This window comes from Quercus lobata, chromosome 12 (assembly GCF_001633185.2).
Source record: "Quercus lobata isolate SW786 chromosome 12, ValleyOak3.0 Primary Assembly, whole genome shotgun sequence".
NCBI classification, from domain to species: domain Eukaryota; kingdom Viridiplantae; phylum Streptophyta; class Magnoliopsida; order Fagales; family Fagaceae; genus Quercus; species Quercus lobata.
Window position 1 is genome coordinate 31725919 of NC_044915.1, and position 6134 is coordinate 31732052.

Here is a 6134-nt window from a genome sequence, read left to right on the forward strand (position 1 = left end):
ATAATTAAAATTCACCTAACAACATTAATTAATATGTTTATTGTATTTAGAAAAAATAGATGATTTTCAAGATTTAATTTTAACAGCAATAATTAGTATGTTCATTGTATTAAAAAACAATATGCTTAATGAATTTATAGTTTATCTTTTATTCTCTTGTGAGTACTATGGACAAATTTGTAATAAGGAAACTATGTAGATCACAAAATTTATCTTCTACCCAAAATAAATCTTCTTACTGACCCCTAGAAAGAAAAAAAAAAAAAAAAATTCTAGAGCCACCACTATCTTTTAATTCCATAGTTGTGAAGAAAATTGTAAAAATTATTATATCTAAACTTATTATCACATAAATATGTGTTAGCACTTGATTTCACTGAAAAAAAAAAAAAAGTAATTGTACTATGAGTCTATGATTGTAGTAATGCTAATGTCTAGTATATAATAGTTGTAGTCCTTTTGAGGCTTTGTTGGCAATCAGAAATAATTTTATTTTGTGTTTGTTAATTGATTATTGATATAATTTATTCTAATTATTGGGTAGCACAGTCATTACTTGATTTAGTTAATGGACCAACAGAATTATCAAGAAGATTTTTTTGTTTCAAACTCTAAAATTATATTTTATAATAATATCTAATTTTATATGAATATTAAATAAGTAAAATTTTAAATATTGATCTCTTTCAATGAAATTTGTCGTATTCAATGATATTTTGTTGTTTTACACAAAACTAATCTTGATTTTGTTAATGCTAATTCATTGAATAATGTAATGACTCCGTCATAATTTATGAAGGTTGAGACTAGTAGGTGCTATTGTTAAGTGCAGATGCAATAATAATTTTTATAAATTAGGTTTTATTGCTCTATGCTTGAAACTTCGTTTTATTATAATCTATATCATATTATTATATTATATATAATAAAAGATGGGCGTAGACACCGTGGTTACGCCACGAGACTTCACTAAATTGTAAAAAATTTATTAAATTTTTAGATTTTTAAAGAACTAAAAAGGAATAGTATACTACCAGGATTCTAATTCATTTTTATCATCAAGCAGTTTATCTCTTTTAAAAAAAATAAAGAAATAAAAAACCGGTTCACGTCTGCTTCATGTAAGATTGTAGGTATAGATTAATATTAGATTAATCAAAAAAATATTATATAGTAAGCGTAAAATAAAAACGGCTTCATGTAAGATTGTAGGTAAATTAATATTAGATTAATCAGGATTCTAATTCATTCTTATCTCTAATTCATTGTTATTATAAAGTAAGCATATCTCTAAAAAAAAAATGAAATAAAAACTGCAAATTAATATTAGATTAATCAGGACTCTAATTCATTCATATCTCAAATTCAAAAAATCAAAAATCTAATTCATTTTTATCATTAAGTAAGTGTATCTCTAAAAAAAAAAAAAAAAATACTGCTTCCCGTAAGTTTCTTTTCTTTTTTTTTTTTTCTTTTTTTGGTATTAACAAAAAAAAAATTTAAATCTAATAACAATCTAGCTAATAACGTTAACTATTTTTTTTTGGGATAAAGTATTAAAAAAAAAAACTAATATGTAATTAACCTAAACTTCTTAATTAGGTAACTTCAAGGAGTTTAAAGTATTTGATTTTTACTTAGACTCCTTTTCTAGGTAGAGTATGTATATATATACACCGTTAGTTGGTGTAGTTTTTCATTCTCCAACTTATTGTACAGTTTTTTTTTATTTAAGGTTCCATTTTTTTACCTACAATCATGTAAGTATGTATTTTTTACTCTAATTTTTTTATTATAATCAATTAAATACGTTTTATGTATTTGTTGTCTTTTGTTTAAGCTAATTTCCTTATATTTTTCTTTTTTTGAGGGGGTAATTTCCTTATGTTTGATCTAATTCATATGTTAATGGTTTGATCCAATTTAATTATTTTGTTGTCCAATATATATGTAAGTTGTCGTAGTAAATTCCAATCATAGACTATTAAATTTACATACAATTTTGCAATCTATATGGTACTTTGTTTTTTTTTTAACTATGTTTAATTTTCTTCTTGATTTTATTTTTTAAGGTTTGTCAAAAAAGATTTCAAGCATCCTAAGAAAGGTTTGTAATCTAGATGTAGAACTTTGCAATTTTTTTTTAATTAGAACAAAGGTTTTATTCCTCGAATAGTTCTATCTTTAAAAAGTGGTCAATTTTATGTTACTTTGTTTAAATATTTTAATCATTAATATTATTGTTAACAATACTGCAAATCACTTATATTGTAGATTCATTAGATATAAAATTCGTATGCAAATAGTGTGATACATGTAACTACAAATGATACTATAGCACAATTAGTATGTTAGAAGATAATTTTGTATTAAGGTACTATCATTTTATATTTGATGGTTGTTATACCAATGCAATATATTCCTTTCGTTATAATGATTACTTATTTGGTTATAATAATTATATATATTCTACAAGTTTTAACATAAAACTGTGCAACGCACGGGTTTTCAACTAGTATGTTATAAAACTGGAGTCTCTAACCAATATTTGACTTTTTTTATTTTACTTCTTAGAGCTTGCGATGTAGGATTTGGACTCACATTTTTCCACATAAGTCATATTATAAATAAATAAATAAAAACTATTTTACCCAAAAAAAAAAACAAAACCGATACTTCCTAGAACTAAATCCCGATAACATAAAAAATAAAAATAAAAAATAAAAATAAAATCTTCTCATATCTCAACACTACCGATCACCTTCTGCATTCCCCCAAAAAATAAAACACAGATCCTCTCTCTTCTCATATCTCTCAACCACTAGGTATATCTCTCTCAAACTCTCTTTCTCTCAATCGGTGTTTAAGCTGTGAACACAAGTAATGTACTACTAAAGACTAAACTAGATCGCTTTTGTTAGAAGCTGTATTGTTGTACTTTAGCAATTTAAACTTGGATGACTTTCATTTATGGGTCTGCCTATGTCATAAAAAATAAAGAAATTTGTGGCTGTAATTTCTTTACTTTTTTTGTTTATAACTTTATATAATATATTAATATTAATATTACTGTGTTGTTGATTTACTATTATTGTATCGTTGAGTCAAGAATGATTGAGTTAACATATACGTTTTGAAAGTGAATGTAATCTAATATATAATAGTGTCGTCTATTGTATTAATGTATTTATATTTAGTTTTGAAAATTTCTGCTAAATGGTTTGTTTATCTCACTATGTATAGTAGTTTATACTTGATTGTTCATACTAAACCAATACGGGATTATCTTTGTGTACAAGATGGAAAATGAGATTTTGAGTAATTTTTTAACAGTGTATATTACTAAATAATTTAATAAGTTTAGTATAATGAAAAATATAGGGCACAATTTTGTTGATTTTTTTTTTCTTTAAGAACTCTATTGTATTTATTCTTTAGCTCAACTGGTATAGTCTCTGATGGTTAAATAAAAGATCTAGAGTTCAATCTCCGCCTACACAAAAAACTGTTTAGTTTCTTGGTCTGATGATAAAGAGCTATCATTGAGAGCGAATGCCATAAGTTAAAATTTTCTATAAAAAAAATTAAAATTAAAAAAAAATTATTAAAAAAAAAAAAAAAAACTCTTTAGCTTGGCCCCCCTGGAAAATATCCTGGCTCCGCCACTAAATGTCACTTATCTTTTCAGGTATAAAATTCCATTGAAGGTTGAAGATTGACCGATCAATATTCATTTTATTTGATAATGTCAAAAAATCACTTACACTATCACGCACAAAAAAACATAAAAAGTTAATATAATATTCATAAAATCTCACACTCAATAGTTTTCTCATGCATCACACATATTAGCAAATAATTATTAAAATTTTGCATCTCAAAAGGTAAGAAGAACAAATTTTAAGTGAAAAATATTATGATTAAAATTCAAATAAATATTATTTAATAAATATTTAAGTAAAACTCATTTTAGTTGTCGTGTTAGACCTAAAAATATTGGGTTTTGTAGAGCTTAGTTGTATTTGATCTAGATTAGGACTCGATCTGAAATAAAATTACTACGGTTTTTAATGTGAGATATTTTTTAGGCTTAGTCCATGGAGAAAATTTTTTGGCCCGTTTTGTAGCCCATTGTGAATCCTATGCACATGATAGAAAAAACTGTAGTTTTGGAGATTAGATTTTTGGGTGTTGTTTTTTTTAGGGGAAAAAAAAACTGTACTACTGCATCTTGTATGTTTCTTTGTGAATAGTGAAATTCCTGCAACTCTGTGGACATAATTAAATTTTCAAACCACGTAAATATTGTCTTATATGATTGTTTTTCTTTGGTGCATATTTTTCTCTATTTTTGCATCTCATAGATCTGAAAATTTCGTGTATATTCCTTACACAAATGCATGGAGCCGGCCTTGCTTAAACATGTTGCATGTTGTGGATTTTAGATTTAGATTTGGGTGTGTTCCTAGAGTTTTCCATCAACTTTAGCTAAGAGCATAATAAAAATTCTTGGTTCTAGAGATTCTCATTTTGGCTCTATTAAATCATAAATGCAAAATGTATTCTTTAGAAAATACATTTGACGGAATTCAAAAAACTTGCCAAACACAACAGAAGTTTGCAAAATACATACATACATACATACATATATTTCTACATATAATTCAATAGTTAAAAGAGAGAAAATTTGAATCCTAATTTTTCTCATAAAAAATAATAGTTAATGTCACTAAACAACAAGACTCTTCGTTACTAAAACATTTCACTACTAGAAAGTTGTAAAATCAACCTTAATGGATTAGTTTAGTGGTTCTTAAAACCTCATGATATCTACAAGATAGGTTCAAAATCTTTTATTAGCACCTTGGTGTGTGTGGGAGGTAGGAATGGCAATGGGTCAAGTTCGGGTCGGGTTTTTTCATACCCGGACTCGACCCTCGGGTCTGCCCTGGAAACTCGGACCCGGTCCGTTTATTAAACGGATTTTTTTCTCAACCTCAAACCCGCTCCGTCGGGCCCCCGCAGGCCCCATCCCCTCATGCCCAGCCAAGCCAAAAATCAGAAACACAAATTTTGATTTATGATTTTTCGGCCCAAAATCACAAACACATACACAAATCCAAACACTATCACAAACATAAACACAGAAATCACAAACACAAATGTCAGATCTATGATTTTCCCTTTCAAAATCACAAACCAAACACAAATTTTAGATCTATGATTTTCCCTTTCAAAATCACAAACACAAACTCACATGATTGAGAATTTGAGACGAACTAAACCCAGAGAAAAAAAAAATGAAGAACAAGGTGGAGTGAGATCAGCGACGATGAGGACGAAATGGAGCTGTGCCTGTGCTTGACTGCTTGTGGGCTTATGGCCGTGTGAGTGAGAGAGCTGAGAGATGAAGAGGGAGAAGCGGTCGTGTGAGACAATGAGTGAGAGAGCTAAGACAGCTTGGGACGGCAATGAGAGCGAGGGCAGCGGTGAAAGGTAGGGCAGTTGGGCTGACGTTGAGATTGGGAGTGAGTGAGATTGTGAGCTGAAGAGAAGAGAGGCGGAGGTGTGAGCTGAATGCTGAAATGAAATGAGGAATAGGAAATGTTAGGGTTTATAACTATGTATATATATGAGGGTATTTTAGTAACTATATATATAACCGGGTTTCGGGTTTTTTTGATAAAATCCGAACCTGACCCTATTCTTTATCGAGTCGGGTAAAATCCGGCCCATTAGAATCAGGTCGGACCGGGTATCCGCTGGTCGGATTTAAATTGTCATCCCTAGTGAGAGGGGGGACTTTATACTCTACAAGATAGGTTCAAAACCTTTTGTTTGCACTTTAGTGTGTGTATGGGAGGAGGGTACTTTATACACCTGATGCAATAGTCAAATATTCAAAGAGATTAGGATATCCACATTTGTAATAAAAAAATTGTAAAACCCCAAAATTGTTCTTCTTCTTTTAAAAAAAAATTATATAAAAAATGCATTTAGATTGCATTCCTTCATTGGAGCTTTAACGTTATGATTGGGTTTCTAAAAACAGAAAAGAGGGTTGGACTGGGCACAAATAGAGTCAGAAAAATCAGAAGCCCAAGCTGACCCAGCCCATTAGAGTGGTCTGAAAG